Source organism: Acipenser ruthenus, chromosome 4 (assembly GCF_902713425.1).
Source record: "Acipenser ruthenus chromosome 4, fAciRut3.2 maternal haplotype, whole genome shotgun sequence".
In the NCBI taxonomy this organism is placed as follows: Eukaryota; Metazoa; Chordata; class Actinopteri; order Acipenseriformes; family Acipenseridae; genus Acipenser; species Acipenser ruthenus.
The window spans coordinates 89,534,132-89,556,216 of NC_081192.1; positions in this window are offsets into that span (position 1 = coordinate 89,534,132).

Genomic DNA, 22,085 nt, shown 5'->3' on the forward strand with positions numbered 1-22,085 from the left:
AAACAATGATTATATGTGTTCCCGTTTTTTTATTATTACTATAATTTTTTCCAGGAGTTTTAATTTTTTAGGTTTAGGTTTCTTTCTTTCTTTCTTTTTTAATTACTGCATATAGTATTGGTCTATGATTAAACCATTTTTAGTGAGGCAAGACATGTGAGTTAAGCACCAAACAACTCTATGGTGATATTATAACTGGGAATTATTGCTGTGACAACTCTTATAACAGCATCATTTAATTAATTTCAACAGGTTTCAGTGTTTTCAAATGAAGCAATACAGCTTGACTTTGAAAAGTAATCAATACTAAATGTAAACAGATAATTCGCTATTTCAAAGTGTTTTCTTCAACGTCTATAAATGTAAAACACATACATTTTTTAAAGAAATATAAAGTACCGTACAGATTACATATGGTAATACAACTAATCGTGTAGTGCTAATAGAAACGAACTTAGCAACAGCCAGGCAACAGAATTCACATAAAGATGAATTTGATGTAAACGTATTCCATTGGTAGCACAGTAGATTATTAATATTCCCATTACCTGCCCTTGCTTAGCATAACATGAGGACTATTAATGTTCTCAATTTGCATTAATGTCATGGTTACCGTTAAGCCACCACCACACAGTGTAATAAATCAATTTATATTAAAAACCATTAGCTGAGAAAAGATGCCACTATTATTGTGCTCTCACAGAATTGTGTATTAGTTAACTGTAGCATTTGTGAGTGAAAGAAAGAGCAGACAGTAAAAGAGGTGTTTTCTGTTTGTTTGAATTGGAATAAATACAATTGAAACATTTCAGATATTAGTTGAACTTAAAAAAAAAAAAATAGAGTATATCAAAAATGTAACCTTGATTTACGGACCCTCTAAAATCCCTTTGGGACTGTCAAGTTATGTACTTAATGACACTTTTTAATAAATAATTTAGTGTGTACAATTATTAATGAAGTGGGATTTGTATGCATATTTTAAAGATACACTTTTGTGTTGTTACGGCAGTATCAATTTATTTTTCAGTGCTACATAAATATATAAATGTTATATGAAGAACACTTAAATATTTAGGCAGTATAGCGCATCATTACGTGAAATACTAAAGAAACCATGCAGAAATAGTGCATTATTTAATTTGTCATTTTCCAGTGAAAGCACGTTTAGCATTAGTAGTGTGACAGGATACCAGCATTTAAGGGGACTGACAATTAGTGAAATATGGGTAGTTGCTTTCTAAGTGCTTTGTTATCGGCAAGCAGCAGTAACAGCCATGTTGTAAACCTGGATTCCTCACTGACAGTCTGGTTCATCAACATTACAGCCCTCCTATTTCTGCCTCCTATCATGCAGACTGTGTCCAATTGGCCTGCTGGTGCTGTGGTCCCACAGGGGAACCGAGGCCAGGCTGCCACCCTGATCCAGAGGCCTGAGGGCCCAGCCTCGCTGTGCATTTGTATGTTCATTGGCTCGCCGACCACGTTAGAAATGAGTGTTGCAAATAAGCCCCCTCAAGTAAGCACAAAAGAAGTTGTGCAAGGGAGCCGCTGAAAATGTTGCCTTGGCTTGGAGGTGTTACTTGATTTGAGGTCTGTCAGCTACATAAAAACAAATACACTGATTATATGTACACAGTCATAATTTATTATAAGCAGAAATGCCTCTCTACCAGCACTGCTGTTATTATGTGGCTACTTCCATTGTATTTAATGTACTTTAATAATTATATATTTATTTATTAGGTGTTCACTTTCTTGTACTTTCCAGGTTGTTCACAAAGATTTTGCAACTATATTATACATTTGTAATTCTGTACTTTTTTTTTTTCTTTGACAGTAAACATTTTGACTTTTTTTCCCTGCACAGCCTATTTCTTTACATGTAATGGTTAACTTGAATACAGGTAAAGCACTGTGCTTACAAGCTTACAATCAACAAGACTATTGGTTCATTGAATCCTTTAACAAATATAAGTTAAAAAAAAAAAAATGTAATAGTCTTGAAAATAGTCAAGAAAAATGAGTGACCATCAAAGCAAGTAATGACAGAGCCTGAGGCAGGAAGAGTTGTGACTTGATTCATGAAGCTCATATAATTGGCATTTTCTTCTGGTCAGTTCTTATGATCATTTTAGCATCATTTTGCTTGTTTTTTTTTTGTTTTGCTTTGATTTTGTTTTTTGTATCTCTTTGTATTGTTTAAAATTAAAACACAGCAGTGAAAAAAAAATACTTTAACTCCCAACTGTTGTATTTAGAGAGTAAAATATAGCATTATGCATCCCCATGTGTTGCTACGCCTGCTTAAATAACATACCTGTGCAATATTTACACTTATAAGTCTGTTTCAAAGCTCTTTTCAAAATGACCACTCTAGTACACTGGGATTTTTGAGGTCTGTCCTCTGTTTGAGTTGTCAGGACTTTTTAAATTCTTATTTACATTCTTTAATGCCTATGTTTATGCCTTAATGATTTGACCAGCCATTATTTGTGGGGATGGTCATAATACTGAAGATGTGTAATTATTGCTATCTGATTCATATTTAATTGAAATGTATGCATTTTCCTTCAGTGAGAAAAATGTAAGTACTGACATTGAGTTGTTTTGCATTATTATTATTATTATTATTATTATTATTATACTAATAATGTACACCCAATTGTGCATATTAAGGCTGTAATTCTATCAAGTGTTTCATGAGCGTGCTAGCTTGAGCGATTTATCAATGTCACCAGAAACCCAAGATAGAATTACAGTTTTATGTGTACAGTTTTGGTGTATATTATGTGTTATAATACATGGTGATACAACAGACAGACATTGTAGAACTAGCTCTGTTTATTTTTAAAAAATCAAGAAGTGTTGATAAAAGCATTGGGAAACAGAATTTATAAAAATTGTAAAAGCTTATTTTTAACAATTTTACATTTTAATCTTCAGTATACTTCAGTAAAAAATGTGTGTGTGGGGGGGTGCAAAAAATTGCATGTATTATTACTAAGAATCAGAGTAGAAAATTAGTTTGGCTTTTTTGGAGGGTGGAGTTGGATGATTTCCTCATCACTCAGAGCCTCTACTTTCTGAAGGCCGGCAGTCTAAACTGCCTAACATCCCACAAAGGGCATGCTGATTACCTAATATTACACAAGGCATTTGTACTTCAAAGAGCCGCTGGCTTTTTATTGTAAAATATCTACAGTAATGATTAGAATTAGTAACCATTTGCCATTCAAAATGAAGAATTTCAGCTACGCGGAAGGTGAAGCAGTTTTATTTTAAGTATGTTGTCCTTTTTAGTTTAGCTGTGTTCCATTGCAAGTGCCATTTATATAACTGAGACTTGGGTAAAATAGCTTATAAAATTATCCTGCTCTAAATGTGAGAGCAATACAAGGGCAAACATTTAGAAGCACTCAGGCTTTTGACCCATCCTGATCTGTGTACGCGCCTCAGAGCCACGCTTAAGCTATTTTAATATTTGAGGCCTTTTGTGGTATAGGATAACTTGAGTGGTCTAACAGTGCTAAAAAAAGAGTGAACAAAGCATTTGAGGCAAGGAAACCTGAAAGAGAAGAATGAGACAGCCATGTAAAAGTGACATGATCAGCAGGAAGTCATACACAGTTTATACTGTTTATTTCAATTATTTTTTGTATAAACTGTTGCAACCCTAAGTGTTTAGGGAAAGGCACATTTTCAGAGAAATTGAATAAAGTTAATGGTGTAAAACTAGCAAAAAATTGATACATTAAGCTTAAAGTAGTTTCTTCACATCAAAACTTATTGAGTTTCAGCTTTTCCTCAGCTTTAATTTTGCCGCCTCGTGAGGTACTGTAGTAACCACAGAGTTTGCAGACCAGAGTGGTTAAGAAGCTATTTTGATGCTAATGTAAATCACTTGGTAGCAGTCAATCCTTTTCTTCAGTTACTCATGAAACATTTGCAGCACTGATTTTAAACTTGGAGTCGTAGAGGTTTTATCTAGAAAAACATAATATCCATAAAAATCTCTGAGGACTTTTGTTTCCTGACCAAGTGGCATACACACTTGCAGAACTCAGAAACTTGACAAGATTTAGTCAGACATTTTACATTTTTATTAAGAACAAAAACAAATTGTGAAACAGTCTTTAAAGGCATGATGTCAATATGTCCCCCATTTTGATGCAAATTTGCAATGGCAGGCCGTCCCCATGTAGACAATACATGTATCAGAGATAAACAAAGAGTTAATGAATGGTAACAGTCATTGGCATGTTTTCAAACCGCAGAAAAGACACAAGCGACAGAGCCTGTGGTACGTGTCACCAGGGGATTGCAAACTATGCCAAAACATTCCCTTTCGCGTATAAGGCACAGCCTGTATCCTATGTAAAAAATTGTGGAAGGAAAATGTAGTCCTGATGGTCTAAGCCGACCAGCCGAACTACATTTCCCAGAATACCTGGACTAGAATGGGCCAGTCTGCAATTACCCAGGGTTGAGTAATTGGTTTCACCTGTATTAAAAGGTTGATATTTAAGCAGGGCTAAAAACCCTGTTAAGGTCTCTCTCGTTGGGTGCTAGACAGAAGCTGAGGTGTTGAAAGGTCCTCCTGGAAATGTCTATAAAGGTAACCATTATATATATTGAATCATTATAAGAGTTTTTTTTTTGTTTTTGAAGAAGCCGGTAAGCAGCTTAGCTGCCCGGTTGTTAGATAGTGAACCATCACAGTTTAGTTAGTAACTCCAAGACGGAGCCAGGCTTTTGTTTTGTTTGTTTGCTCTTTTGTTAAAGTTTTGTGAATAAAGATACAGGCACCGACCTGTTTAAACAACAAATACTATGATTGACATCTTCTTTTACGCTAGAGGACGGGGCTAAAAGTCCTGAATAAGACTGACACTGTCCAACAGTGCCAGAGTTGTCACAATATATATATATATATATATATATATATATGGATTAGAGAGTGGTTAACATGTAGAAAACAGAAAGTACTGATTAGAGGAGAAACCTCAAAATGGAGCAAGGTAATCAGTGGTGTACCACAGGGATCAGTATTAGGTCCTCTGCTATTCCTAATCTACATTAATGGTTTAGATTCTGGTATAGTAAGCAAACTTGTTAAATTTGCAGATGACACAAAAATGGGAGGAGTGGCAAACACTGTTGCAGCAGCAAAGGTCATTCAAAATGATCTAGACAGCATTCAGAACTGGGCAGACACATGGCAAATGACATTTAATAGAGAAAAGTGTAAAGTATTGCCTGCAGGCAATAAAAATGTTCATTATAAATATCATATGGGCGATACTGAAATTGAAGAATGGAACTATGAAAAAGATCTAGGAGTTTATGTTGACTCAGAAATGTCTTCATCTAGACAATGTGGGGAAGCTATAAAAAAGGCCAACAAGATGCTCAGATATATTGTGAGAAGTGTTGAATTTAAATCAAGGGAAGTAATGTTAAAACTTTACGATGCATTAGTAAGACCTCACCTAGAATATTGTTTAGTTCTGGTCACCTCGTTACAAAAAGGATATTGCTGCTCTAAAAAGAGTGCAAAGAAGAGCAACCAGAATTATCCTGGGTTTAAAAGGAATGTTGTATGCAGACAGGCTAAAAGAATTGAATCTATTCAGTCTTGAACAAAGAAGACTACGCGGCGATCTGATTCAAACATTCAAAATCCTAAAAGGTATAGACAATGTCAAACCAGGGGACTTTTTTGACCTGAAAAAAGAAACAAGGACCAGGGGCACAAATGGAGGTTATTGTATTTCTTGCTCTTATTGTATTATTTGAAATGTATTTGCTTACGATTGTAAGTCGCCCTGGATAAGGGCGTCTGCTAAGAAATAAATAATAAAATAAATAATAGATAAAGGGGCATTCAGAACAGAAAATAGGAGGCACTTTTTTACACAGATAATTGTGAGAGTCTGGAACCAACATGTTCCAGACCCTCACAGTTGTTCTTATGTCTCAATTGTGTCAAGGCTTAAAAATCCTTCTTTAACCTGTCTCCTCTTCATCTACACTGATTGAAGTGGATTTAACAGGTTACATCAATAAGGGATCATAGCTTTCACCTGGATTCAGATTCCATTTCATGGAAAGAGCAGGTGTTCCTAATGTTTTGTACACTCAGTGTATGTGTATATATATATATATATATATATATATATATATATATATATATATATATATATATATAATATACTGGCAAGCTTTTTGTGTCCACATCAGAGTGACCATTCACAGTTTGCTGTGCCAAAGAAAGAAGTCAAAATTGTTGTTTTTTAGAAAGTCATACCTAGTCAGCAGAAAGTTATATAGCATAGAACTGAATAAGTTAACTATGATATAAAAGTTTACTAATTACATTAACAGACCTGTAGTTCCTTTTTGATTAAATAAAAATGTGTGCATTAGTAGAATTATTTAGTAGCTCTACATATTTAATATGCCAACAGTCGTGCCATGATGGGAAGTGTTTCCGCAAGTCCTTGCTGATCCAGTTTGAATCGTTTGGTTAGTTGCTTGCTGACTTCTGCCTTAAAGGCTTGTGTAGCTCCCATGTCACTGTCTGTTGGCTTGAGCTTGCTGTCAATCAAATTTATAATGACAGGGTAAATGAAAGAAGCCCCACATGCTGTAGAGCTCCACCGTGTGGCGCAGTCGTTCAGAAGCTTGTTTTGTTTGTAGTCGAGCTGAACTTGTCGTTTTTTCAGCTCGCTAGTGGCCAATGCAGGGCGATGGAAATGCCCCACAACTCGTCTTGCTGCTTCTACTGCTTTGGAGATGTCAGGGAGACTGCCTTGATCACTAATTGTAGTGTGTGCCCGGAACAGCCCAGATCTCCATTGCCAGATTCATATTGCTGTCATTGTCATGAACCGTACAAAAAACATCAATATTGCACATTATTGTTCACACGTTCAGAAATATTTACAACAGTGTGTAATTGCAGTTTGCAATACTTTAGACTTCAGCTGCCATGATTCCGTTATGTAATGTGCAGTTACAGTAATGTAAGCATCCATTATGACCGATGTCCAGAGATCAGTTGTGACAGAAACGCTTTGTGTTTTTAGTTCTGCGGCAAACTGGCTTTTTACGTTGTCATACTCGCATTTAATTTGTTTCCAGACGCTAGTGCGGGATGGAATTGTGTACCCAGGTTCAAAAAAATGGATAAGATCCTGAAACCCCTGCCCATGAATTGCTGAAACTGGACGTACATCTTTCACAACGAATGCTATTAGTTTTTCCGTTATTTCCTGTTTACGTCTTTCATTTATTGGGGGAAAAAAGAGTCATTTATTGGAAAAAATGAAAAAATGTTTGACTACCTTTTCTGCGTATCACTTGCCTTGACTGCAGTGCCACTCGTTGCTTGACTTTCACCCGACAGGTTTAATGGATATTTTCCTCTGAGGTACGCATGCATAGACGATGTGCTTTGGTTGTAATTTAGCACTTTCTGACAGTGTGCATTGTACTTCACGATTGTCTTCCTGTTTTTTGAAGTACTTCCACACTAAACTAGTTTGTTGCGTTTCTTTTGATGCTGAAGTACTCATATCAGACGTATCATCCACCATTTTAGCAAATGGTGTGAATGGTCACGTGACATTTCTGGTTAGCCGAATACCAGCGCTGAGGTTGACTACACTCAAATTTAGTCGACTAGTCAACCGTTTGGTGCTACTGTCGGAGACCCTCAACTCCAACCAGAAATTATGTCAGTCTCAAGTAAGTGTGCTGTAAGTTTTGTATTCTAAAGTAACATTTACACTTATCAGTCAAAAACAATAGTCTGTATATTGGTTTTGGTGTACTATTTAAAAGCTCTTGTGTGTTAATGTAGCTAACTACATTATTTGGTAACCTTTCAGTGAATTCTTGTTTTTTTGCCCGTGAAATGTACTCAAAATGACCGTGCCAAAATCGTAACCTTAGTAAAGATACATTTTAATGTATTGCCTTTTTATTTATGTATGTATTTATTCTCTCTGATCTTGTTAGCGTTCCATTGTTTTCCCTCATACAGCTATTACCAGCAGAGCCACTCAAGGGAAACATGACACTTTCATTATTTTTTTAATGTAATATTTATATGTATTGTTTCAAGAGTACACAGAATATTACAATGAAGAACAATTCATATTATAATAATACTATAAGAGAGAGGAGAAAAAAACATAAAGCAATGTGGATGATGTATATTAACAAAGCTCTTTTGTCTTTTATTCTTCAATGTTCCCCCACAATTAAGTTATATTTTACACTAATATAATAAGTTGGTGTCTTTTTTAACATTCCATAGTATGCATAGCCATAGAATATATTCCATACACTCTACTTTGGAAGAAAGAATACCATATTAAAAGTTCTGGTTGTATACATTTACCTAAGGTATTTTTTGCTTTTGGACAAATACATCCTCCCGCTTTTCTATCTGCTCAAATACACTTTCCATTAATTATATTTTTAGAAAAAACAACTACAGTTTGTATCAATTGTTTACCTTATTTGTCCGAAATGCAAAACATGTCAGAGAAGTCAGCAATATCATAAATTATAAAATCATATATCCTGGAAAATAACAAATATACAAAGCCATAACTAGATTGCCATGAAAGCAAGACTGACCGTATACTTGACAAATATTCTTTCAGTGTATGCTTAAAAACATGCTTACTCATCATGTCCTTTGAGAGGCAATTTCAGGTCTCTAGAGCTTTATACACAAACACCTTTCTGACAGCGGCAGGAAACAAATTAGAGCAGGTGTCTCTTGTATTACTTATGCTTTTTTGGCACAATTCTCCATTGACAGTTCAAGTATGTTGTCAAAAATGCTTGCTGTTGTGCAGTTTTGCTTTGCAAACATTGTTGTCTGTTTTACTTTTTAATTTTGTATTTGACCAATGCATACAATGAAACAAATTAATAAGCAGAATACTCCTACACCCTTTTGTTCTTATTTGTAAATGGTGATCAATTTATTATTTTACTGCCTGCATTCTACATAAATCAATATGTTGTTATATAAGGGAAAAGTGGCTGGTGGATTTCTTTTTTTTTTTTTTCACCATTACCAATGATTTTAGTCTGCACTATGTAACCATGGGTGGTGAAGTTGTATTTAGACACCTCTGCTTGGGTGTGAAAATTGCCAAGTTGATCAATTCTGTCTCTTGAGCATAATGGAATACGTATTTCCCAACCTGCAACTGATTTCTATTATTGATAACACAGACAGACAGGCTAAACAGTGGCCTGCCATTTTTTTGTATTTCTATGTATCTCATTGCTTTACTTCTATTGTCAGCTTATTGATGGAATAAAAATGTGTTTGGATGGTTATTTATATAATTTGTTAGCGCTGTGTAGCATTGTCTGTCTTGGGTGGTTTGTTCCCATAAATCCTTTTCCAGCTCATAAAAATAGCATGTGAGAGACACTGGTACAGGTAAGAAGAGTTTAATTAGTTCCAGTGACCAAAAGAAAAAACAAATCGATGCATCAGCTAGTGTCGTCATCTTATCTGCTGTAGTTTTAAGAAATAAATGTAATTATAATTTTTCATTAAAGAAAAACAGAAATTGTTCTCCAAAAATCAAAGATATCTGACTTGTGTTACTTCCAGTTTCTCTGGCTTTATATACCTGTAACCAATCCTACTCAAGCAAGCGAGTATATTGGTTTCTTTAGAACATAAGAACATAAGAAAGTTTACAAACGAGAGGGTCCATTCAGCCCATCTTGCTTGTTTGGTTGTTAGTAACTTATTGATCCCAGAATCTCATCAAGCAGCTTCTTGAAGGATCCCAGGGTGTCAGCTTCAACAACATTACTGGGGAGTTGGTTCCAGACCCTCACAATTCTCTGTGAAAAAAAGTGCCTCCTATTTTCTGTTCTGAATGCCCCTTTATCTAATCTCCACTTGTGACTCCTGGTCCTTGTTTCTTTTTTCAGGTCAAAAAAGTCCCCTGGGTGGACATTGTCTATATCTTTTAGGATTCTGAATGTTTGAATCAGATCGCCTCATAGTCTTCTTTGTTCAAGACTAAATAGATTCAATTCTTTTAGCCTGTCTGCATATGACATGCCTTTTAAACCCGGGATAATTCTGGTTGCTCTTCTTTGCACTCTATCTAGAGCAGCAATATCCTTTTTGTAACGAGGTGACCAGAACTGAACACAATATTCTAGGTGAGGTCTTACTAATGCATTGTAAAATTTTAACATTACTTCCCTTGATTTAAATTCAACACTTCTCACAATATATCCAAGCATCTTGTTGGCCTTTTTTTATAGCTTCCCCACATTGTCTATATTTAAAACAAAATTAAAATCTCTCCTGCTGTCTGCTGACACAACCGTTGAGCTTTTAAACAAGGTCGGGTTCGGCATAGAATTCTATTGCGCTCGCCGCGGACGGGAAGGACTGTATCATGGAAGTTGTTTAGTCCACATATCATCTCATGCTGGTTTACAATCTAGGGAAATTATTGGTGTGAAAACAACCTCTGAAATTATTGGTCAGCTTCTCTTGAAGACCACAAAATCTGAGTAGGATCGTTTCCTACACCAAAAAAAAAAAAAAAAAAACACTCGGAAGCTCCTCCCTCGATGTCAAGTGCCAGTGTAGTTAGTGTTTGGCTGTTCCGTGAATCCTCCCTAAGACGTGGGAAATCAGTCTGCTTTCAATTCCCAAATGCCATTTTATCTAAAAAATGTTAAATAAATGGGAATGTTCAATGTAATGTTTACAAAAAAGTACAGAATATGTATTCAGGGACCATTTTTTTTTCTCATTGGAAGGATACATAACCCAGGGCGTGCGGTAAGAATTGTCTTACGGGACGCCCTGTCATGGGTTATTTCTTACTTATCTCGTGTTAGGAATCAGGATAAGTTCCCACTCTTGTTCCATGGAAGATGATTTAAGTTTCATTTGGTGAACAAGGCACCGGAAAACTCAGAATGACACACATTATATAATAATATAATATAATAATAGTGTTGCTACCTGTTCTTCCAGTGGTCCATACATATGTAAATATGAGGTAAAATAAATAGTGTATAAAATAACAACCTTTGAAATGTATGCTACGAGTGACCCTAAAACCTGTCTTCCCTTGTACAAGGTGTGAGCAGCTTTTTGAGTGAAAGGTGTATGTGGCAGAGATGGATGGTTCTTTGATATAAACAGCTTCATTTATTTGAAGTCTTCCCACTGATGATGGGAATGAGAATGTAGAGATGGGAGCCCAGCTAACAAGATTTAAGTTTTTGCAGGTATCGGGCTTTTAAAGACTGTCACCCACACCTGTGGTGGTTTTGACAGACTCACTGAGAGCAGAAACTGACCCAAGACTGTCACAGCTACTGGAAGCAGAATGATCTTTGGGATACAAATTGAACATTTGTAAAACTGCAACAAATATTGTAATGACTGTAATGTGTTTTAAAAGAATATAAAGTCAACAGAAATATTAAACAAATTGTTAAAACACACTTTTCAGAAAAAAAAAATTGTAATGTGCTCTGTATTAGTCTATGAGACTATTGTAGGATTCCATATTCCTGTTTATTCTGGTATAACAGCAGAAACATTTTATTAGTGAATGTGTAAGGTCAGGCCGACCTGCTGAAAGTTCCAAACCTCCCCTATCAGACATAAGCATCTTTTTTTAATTAGAAAAAACTAAACTATTTTTAAATAGAAGACTGTGATATTATAACAACAAGAAACTTAATATAATAACTTTAGTAAATGCATGAATATGTTAGTCTGTATCAAAGTATAGCAGTTCTTAGTTTTAATATTCAGGGTTGATTTGCTGCCAAGCAGGTGCCTAATTAAAAATTATCCTCTTGCCTTCTGTACATATCAATGGAGTAAAATAAAATTACAGTTTATAAAAGAGACTGCTGTATTGAAGTATCTGAATTAGAAATACATGTTATAAAATCATTTAAAGTTAAACTGTTATACAAATAAAATTAATATTGTTGAAAGAACATATTACAGTTAAGAATGAGAGAAGTTAAGTAATAACTGTCAGCATATTGTAATAATTGTACTGTGTTTTAAAGAATATAAAACCAGCATAAATAATATTGCAGCAAATTATGAACAGGTTACAAGGATTTGAACTAAGAAAACTGAGCAAGTGTTAATGTTAGAAAAACAGCTTGTCTGTATGCCTTTGTTAGTAGGTGCACATACACTCTTGGAAGCTGGTCAGACTTAAAAATAGGGCCTTCCCTATCTTTAAATTAATAAAGACTATCGCACGTGGAAGCCTGTGTTAACCTTGGCAGCAGCAGGCATCTGGGGGAACTAAACACAGAAGCTAGGTATTGCAAATTAACAAAAAGAAAAAGTAACCTTTGCTAGACAGAACAATATTTAAAACTAAAAAAGCTATGTTATACCTAGCTGAAAGCAGTCTCTGAGCTAAACACATGTATTTTACTTGGTAGCAAGGACCCTGTGAACCATGAGCTCAAATTCCATTCATTTTGAAAAGGGAGACACCAGTATTTTTTTTAGATATATTGATCACTTAAAGATAAGAGCTGTCAAAACAGAGCAAATAATTATTTAATTGGGTCTTCTGATGTGTTAAATGGAGGAAAAACTATAAAAGCCAAGGTAAAACCTCAGTCAAGTGTCACTCAACTTGGTACTACAAGCTGACGTGATCCATGCTCTGAGGATCTCTGAAAAAGCTGGTTGATGTTTGGTCGTATTCAGAAGTCTGCCTTTAAAGACAGCTCTTATTTTTACATACTACACTTCCATTTAGTGGAAGATAAGAAATACTGAATCTATATCTCATTTATATCGATGCATTGCTATAAGGTATAGGAATTATATTATAGCTTTGGAGAGTGATATATTGGATGCTTTAGGATTTAGCAGTGGGCTCTTCAGCAGTTTGCATGGCTAGCCTAAGGGCTGGGTATGTGATAACCATACCTGTATAATTGTGTTGAAGTATTAATGCTGTTAAACCTGTAAAGGCACTGGAATCGCCCAGATTGCCTATTAGCAGGGATCCAAAGTGGCTTGCAACCACTCAATCTATTATTAAGCATTTAAACAGAAGGAGCACTATTACTGCCCTGATTTGTTAAAACTTCAAATTAAATGAGTCATGATGTTATTGATTATTAAAAGTTGTCTGGATACGTTGCAAGCTCAGTGCACAAACAATCCACTACAGGAGTCCAAAACATCTCTGTCCTCCTTAAACGTCTCCCCTGAATTTAAGAGTGTGCTCAGAGCAATAAAAGAATTATGTGTGAATCTGACACATCAATACACTTGACTTGACTGCATCCAGCAGAAGGGCACTGTTTCACTTCAGCCACAATGCAATCATTTCGGATGCCCTTTGCTTTGTTTTGTTTTTACTTCCTTCCCTTTTGGTTTCAGCCTTTGTCTGAGCCCAAAGAGATTCAAGGTGAGAGCAAGATCACATCCAGTGAAGTAATGCTGTCAGCCACCTCATCATCATAATCTTTCTTCAGTTTCCTCTGCCTCCTAACCTCTCGATTGATTGTGTCACAGATTTACAGCAAGCCGAGGTGGGGGTTGAAAACTCTACCGAAGTTGAGCTCTCCGGCAAGATTTTGCCGCTTGAAGAAGAAGGGCCTGCTGAGAAAATAATCAGTGCATTTACTTTAGATCTAAGTGATTCCAACCAGGTCGATACTTCATGCTGATGTGTTGAAAACATTTTCTTTTAAACTCCTGGAGGTTTTGATTTCAGCTGGAAGACGGCCGCATCTCGTCACTTGTCTTTGGAAGTTGTTGTGATGCATAGATGGTTTTTATACCCGGCCAAAACATCTCTGTCTCGTTGCAGTGGTGAATACTAATAGGGAATGAACTGTTTTTCTTGTTATACAGTAGTTTGGTTGCTTTGTGAAATTCCTATAATGGGTTTAAACTTCTACAAATATTGAAGCAGTATTTGACTTCAGAATGTCTTCCAGTGAGTTGAAGAATATGTGGTTTTGGTTATCTTGACGAAAGTAAGAATGTCTTCCAATGATTATATCCTTCTATTTGCTCTGTGGTGACTGGATTTCCACAGCAGCATTACAAAGTGGCAAATGTTGACATAAAATCATTGCACTCTTAAGAAATAAAGTTGAATTAATAGTTCCCCACTTATAAAAGTTAAGTTTACTAAAAGCACAGCAAAGTGTAATAAATCATAGGGAAAGTGTGGTAAAGCATACTGTAGGTTAGCATTGTAAAGCCCCGGGAGAGTAAGGTAAAGCATATTAAAAAACATGGAAAACTATGTCACGGCGCAAAATAACCGGCGGCAATTGTCGCAGTGCCCAAGCTGCTTGCCACAATGCCTCCCAAATAAAAAAAAAGACTTGCGGCAAAAGTAGCTGACATTCTACCGAGGTCAAACTGGGGTTTCAAACTATAGCTGGTAGTATTTATATTACTGCTTGGTATTGACTATTCCACCTGCAAATCTATGTTACGTGGCAAACCAGAGAAAATTAACGAGTCTTTTGTACTTTTATCAGAATTTTTACATGAGCATCAGCACTGATGATGCAAAAAAATAACCAAGGACACGACCTCAGTGTCCTCATAGCTAGTTACGGCCATGCCTTTAAACCCGTCGGTCATTGCCGCAGATGTCTGTCAGCACCAGCACATCTGATCTACAACCCATTCACAAACTTGCTCAGCGCCAGCTCGCCCATTCTGTCATAATTTTGTTTAATTCTGTCTGGTCCTGCAAGAAAATGACTCATTATCATAACGTATTGTTGTTGCCATTCTTTTTACTATGCCCCTCCTAGCACTAAAGCCACGAGAAAGACGTACTATATCTTTGGTTAATGACGGGCAAACAGAGGGAGGGCTGTCGTGCCGAATGTTGCCCCTTGCTGAATTTTGCACTACTTTGAGATGCGCATGCACTACTTTGAGATGTGCATACGTGCGCGTTTCGTTGAAGTTTGTCCGTGTGATTTGCTTAAGCTATTAAATGTACTAAATCACCGTGGTTTACCATGAACTTTCGGTATTACAAATTACATATACATTTTAAACATTAAAACATTATAAAAACATCAAACACAAAAGAGCTTGTGAACGGCAATGTCCTCACATTAAGTTACATTACATTACAAATACCAGTATGTGTTTAGAGACTAAAATTAAAAGGTAGACTAATTTTAAAATCATCTAAACATATAAATCACTCACCCTTTTCCATACACTACATGTGTAATACCAGTACAGTATTAGTAAACCGTAGTCTTTTATTAGCAGTGAAATATTGCACCACAGTACCTGAATTGCAAATAGCAGTATGAAAAGATTGATGCATAATCCAGATAATGTTAGCGTACTATTAAATGCTTAATGCAAGTTTCAGTAAACCAAAACGTAAGCAAGAATTATAAAATATAGCAAAGGATGGTTTAGCATAATAAATATAGTAACAAAACATGGCAAAGCAAATGCAGACACATACACAAATGCCAATAATGTTACAAAAAAGCTACATACTGTATATTTGGATAAAGGCATCAGCTAAATTAATTATGTAGCTCTCTATATTTGAAGGATGTATAACAGTATACAAAAATGAAAGACACAGATTTAAAACATGATTTCCATTACATGAGAGTAGATGAGAAAACTTCATGCTGATTTGAACTCGGCTCTCGCCAAGATAAGCACCAACTAAAACGTAGCTTTATAGTAAACTAAAGTGATCCATCTGCATCTCTATCCACTTGCGTTTCCTTCCATCTGATGATGTAGATATCCTTCTGCCTGGTGTTGATGGCTGAAGTGTAATGCTGGCTCCAGGGATCAGCTTATTTTGCCTCCCCAGCGCATCAGCACACACAACGGCTGTGATGCTGGCTCCGGGAATCAACCACAGTGCGGTCTCCCCAGCGCATCAGCATGATAGCCATCTGAATTGAGCCAAGTAGGGTACATCTCTGATTCAGTCAGTGGTCTCCGACGGTCGGAATGACATCATCCTCACTGCCGCGAGCTGCGTCTTTTTTAAAAAGTTGTACGGCCTTTGCTTGTGTGTCTGCGACCACAAAACGCACAGGGTTGGATGATGTTGAAAAAAATCCAACATGTGTCGCATGGTCGCAAGCCAGTGAAGCGCGATAGAGCAAGTTTTTGAGGAACTCTTGATAGAATAAGTTCATAAACAGAACAGGATTTTAAAATTGCCACTAAACCAAATGAAATTAAAGCATAAATGAACGTTTGCTAAAATGAGTATTGGTGCTTAAAAACTATGCACAGCAAACACTTGTATAATAATAACAATAACAATGAATGCAATGTATTTATTTGTATTGTTATTCTTTTATATATAATTGCATGTTATGGGCAATCAAATCAGTAACGTTGCTCAGCTGTTCAGTACGTCTGATCTGAGGCAGTATGGAGAACAGCTGATCAGTTTTACTTGTTTGCTGCTCATAGTAATTAAGCAACAGTATTCATTTTAGCAAATACATAGGAGCCAATGTACACATTCACTTCATTCTGTTTAGGGGCAATTTTAAAATCCCGTTCTGTCTCAAAGTGTCCCAGGATTGTGTTGGCAACCCTAGTCACAAGTTCACACCGTGCTACACCCTGCTGTGCTACAATATATAGTGTGTATATATCATTGATTGCACCCTCTATCTGCTGAAGTAGAAATCTGTATCATAGTTTTTGCATTATTAATTAGTAGTAGATTAACCACAATGTTGATTTTGGTATGTCAATTATACAATGTGGATAATTGTGTAAAGTGTCAAATAACTTAATTTTATAGTTAAATTATTTAATTGATCATGTATGTAATTTTAGTTGAAAGTCAATTGTTGAGAACTAATGGAAATCACACAATGTAGACATGTCTGTAAATTACTAAATGACTTGATTATAATTGAATTATCTAATTGAATTAGTAGTTACTTATAACTGTATATAAGTAACTCCAGCTGTAATTGAAATTATTGTGAACCTACAAAGACCTGTTGTGTCGAAATGTGTAGTTCTACTAGCTTTTTGTTTGTTTGTTTGTTTTAACTAATAAAATTAGTTATTATATCAAGTAATTGTTTGGTTTGGCATATAATGAAAAAAACATTTTGAAGAATGCTTTTTAGAAAATAAAAGCTATTACTACATGGTACTGTAAAACTCTGCAAAGCTTTTATGAAACAACTTTATGTAAGTAATAATAAGTACACATATATTTAACATTCACTTACCCGATAATCCCATCTAGACACTCTGCCCTCCATGCAGTGGCTTTTCTGTTAATATCTTTGTATACATTTATAGTTGTATTATACAACTCTAGGAATTTGGAAACTGTTAAAATCAATTTTTCTTCCATTTTCCATCTTTCTAGCAAAGGCGCCTCCTACTTTCCCCTAATTTGGTTGCTGGTATTATGTGTGGCAAAAGTTGAAAATATTTTTCATCTCCTGCGAGTCGCTCTGTGTGCCGCTTCCCTCTGCTGCTGCGCGCCACAGTCAGTGTGATCGCCTTCATTGAAAAGAATGGCTTCAACATTTCAGCCACGTGGCACCGCCTCATCGCGTTCGGTGTGAACGCCCTTTTACAGTTGCACAGACACTGCAGACCAAACAACTTATTTGACCACTATTGTTATTAAACTCCAGTTATGGGTAAATCTTCAGCCAGTTTGCCTGAAAATCTTTTTCAACTTTCTCTTCACCAACATTGCTTATAGTGCTATTGTATCACAAAGTCTGTATCTAAGCCTCTAGTCTAATCTATATATTAGTCAGTGGTGTGTGACCGAGTTTAGTAAAAATACCTTGAGGTATTTATTTTTTGCCAAATTACCTTTTGTATTTTTTCATTATAAAAATGTTGTTTTCAAATTGGATGTTTTTATACCATTTGATTTTTACAATGGAAAAGTGACCTATATTTTATTTTTGTAACAATTAGTTTGTGAATCACTCAGAAAACATGGATTTGTGTTTGTTTGAATTCAAATTTCATCAACATAATAGGCTCTATTTCTTTATGAATGAGTATGAAATTGCCTTGGTGCCCTTGGTTTGGATTTATTTTTTGCTTTTTGCCCCCTAGAACTGCTTTGGTACCCCTGATTTTTCACGCACAACGAAGGCAACATTGCCTTCCCCTTCATGACTTTAATTTCAGGCCCTGCTATGGTAAATAAATTAAATGTTAAAACATGGGAAAACTGCAAAATGACTGTGTAAATGTATAGTTGTAAACTTGTATAAGGGTTGATTGGTGTCATAGGTGTCTTCAGAAAATTCATATTTAGGCACAGTTACCTCCCCTGGGTGACACTATATGTTTACAGTATCAGGGTTGATCTTGACATTTTCAATTGATCAATTACTCATCCAATCTACAATCAATTAATTGGTTAATCACACCTGTTTGCTAGTGATATTAACTTGTATTGAAAGACAATTAAAAGTAATCACTTTTAGTGACACAATCTGACATTTTCTTTTGAGCTGTACTGCCCATTTGAGTTTCCTTCAGCCAAATGTCATACCTAAAAGGAAAAAAGATTAAAAAAAGAATACATCAAGAGCGTATGTATTACTGTAAATTACCAGTTGCATTACAACCTGGAATACTGTATTTAACAGATCTCTTTTTGGTATGCCGCACACGTTCATGTTTTAGACTAACAAATATAACATAATGAGTGCCAATTTATTTAGGTTAACGGAAGAAAAATGTAATTTATTGAGTGTTATTTTATTTTAGTTAGCTAAAGAAAAAGTACGACATAACTGTTCATTTTCTGATACCGTTTGAAAGATATACGTTGAATAAAAATGTGCTTATGTGTGACTAAGATGATACTGCCGTGAAAGAAGATGAGCAAATCTTGTTTCAGTCTTTTTTTTTTCATTCTGAGATATTGTGAAATATTGGGTCTACCTTCCTGTTGCCCTTTTGACCAAAGTCTTTAGTACACTCTGCCATTTTTCAAGATTTATTTTTCGTTGACCATTTTTTATACCACACTTAGGTAGACAAGATTAATCTTTTTTTTTAATCTATCAAAGCCCACAGGTGTGATTAATCGATTAATCATTAATATCAATTCAATTCTAATTATAAACTAAGTTCACACACACCAGTAGTTTCACATACAGTTATTACATATTGTATTACACTTAATGACTGTAAGTATTTATATGGTCCCAGGTAATGAAGTGGTAAAGACCCCAGTGACAGGAAGTTAAATATAGGAATCTGACACTACAGCATAGTCTACAGGTCTCTACCTATGTGCTGTATCATACATGTATACAGTAAAACCTTAGGCACGATGTACATTTTAAACAGGTCACAGGAGACTGCCAAATTGCCACTTTATCAGTCAAAAGTATTAATTTTGAAGTAGATTCTGGCAAATCACTAGCAGTAATTCCTCAGTGTAAGAGGCAGTATGATATTTATCAAGAATGATTTTACTGTTACAGTAATGTGGGAATAGTCAGAGTGGATGCTTAGATGATATGCCTTTCGTTTATTGAGATTGTTTGGAGTGTCCTAATACACTTGCTGGAATAAGTATACTTGTTTTTTTTTTCCTCTTACAATTTACTTAGCAAATATGTATTGATCCCTTTTTTCCTTCATACAGAATTACTGATCCATTTTAGAAAATCAGATTTTCACACCTTTTACGAGAATGTGCACAGCGCAGCTCCCAGGAGGTTGCAGAGGAACTTGACTTTGACAAGAAACCCCATGGGGATAGCATACAAGTGCCTATAGGCTCATCCCTGATCTGTATTAGAGGGAGGTAAAAATAGTTTTATACATTATAGTACTTCAGGAATCAGCGCAATCTGCAAGCTTCTTTTCAGGGGCAACCTGTAGTTTTTAAAGACCTCTGCTCTGAGCCGTCATTGTCTGGATGGCTGATAGTGATTTTGAACAATCCTCAGACTGTATGATGTCAAAATGGATTCTAACACTGTTAGAATTATTAAGAATTTTATTAAATAAAAGGGTTCGGATTTGAAATATAGTTGCTTTGTAAATAGGGTCACTTTTTTTTTTTATAAGTAGCCTACAAAACTGTAGAAGTGTGCTCAACAAGTTGACAGCACAGTAATTTATAATACAAAAATAAAATAAAGAAACTTATGGATTACTTATTTAATATTTCAGATTATGGGGTAGATGTACTAAGATGGGCCAGTCGCAGTGTAAACGTACCGCAGTTTGCATTTTTACCCATTCTAATATATATATATATATATATATATATATATATATATATATATATATATATATATATATATATATATATATACACAATATATATAAAAATGGGTAAAAATGCAAACTGCTGTACATATATATATATATATATATATATATATATATATATATATATATATATATATATATATATATATATATATATAAATAAAAATAAAGGCAGTTTAATCCCATAAGATTCTATAGTGGGGCCCCAACCTTCACCCCCAGAAAGCTTTTCGTAATCATATAGTAGCCCCTTGCTAAACCGGACATGTTTGTCCGACATAAGGAGGTGTCTAAAAACAATACAATAAAATCACACACACATACATGTACAGTGCTCTGTGTATTTTAAATAGAAATCATTATGCTGAAATAACAGTAATGTGTTTTGGGTACGCTACACATTATGTAAAAATATAAATCTGTACAGTAGGCCTATACAGTATACAGTACAGTAGTAAAATCAAATGAATACCTATTATTATTATTATTATTATTATTATTATTATTATTATTATTAACTTGGTCTACTTAGTAGCCTAGACAATTAACACACATTATTAAACAAATTGTTATAATGCTGCATGCTGATTGGCCAATCAGTGGTTCTAATCCCCGGTATATTAACTGCTGGGTAAATCACTAGACCTGTGCCACTATTGTATCATTGTGCCTATTGAAATAATGGTAATAATAATAATAATAATAATAATAATAATAATAATAATAATAATAATAATAATAAACACCTGTCAAAATACCTGGCACTCGTGGAATATTCCACTGAAGGCATCACTTTTGAGCTGTTTTCACAGATGACAATCAATAAATGGGTAGAAATAGAAGCTGCATCGGCTCATATTTGCAAGTCTCCCAAAAGCGAAGAAAAGAAAAAGTTAAACTATCACGCTGAGGTACAGAACTCTAACATTGATGTGCTAGAAAAAACTAGAAATGAAATGAATCCCGCCAAACAAACCAGTTGGGCTGTTAAATGTTTTAATGACTGTTTTAATGAAGAGCTGAATAATATCCTTAGAGATTTTTATGGAACAGTCCGAAACTGTAAAGACGAGCAATACGGAATCAGCAGCTATGTTGGGCTCCATGCTGGACTGAACAGGCATTTAAATGACCCCCTGTTAAGTTTATCCTGGTGACTAATGAGCGACATAAAATTCACAAGCTCAAACAACGTGTTTGTGGGTATAATTAAAAAACTTAGTCGAGAAGGCCGGGATAAAACACAACATCATCATGAAATAACTGAAATATATTTTCAAATAATCAAACATTCTGAAGGCCTGAACCCTGACACAGCTGTTGGTCTTGTGAGTAAAGTTTCGTTTGACGGCCAGTTACATTTTGGACGCAGGGGAGAAGAAGGAAACAGACCACTACTGGCAGATTCTTTTGTTATAAAAACAGATGAAAACGGAGTTAAGTATGCCACCATGACCTTTAACGAAAGTACAAAAAATAACAAAAAACACAATAGGGACTAACTTAACAAGGGTAGCAGTGTGGAGTAGTGGTTAGGGCTCTGGACTGTATATATACTGTAAATCTGTAAAGCACACAGTCATACACGCCATACACGTGTATGTATGACTGTTTATCAAAGAGGATACCTTTTTTGTCATACAGTACAAGACTAATAAAGATTTTTTTTTAATTAAAATAAATAATATGTTGTTTTACCCTACGTTAATTGTTAGCCTGCCTGTGATAGCATTTGCTTTTT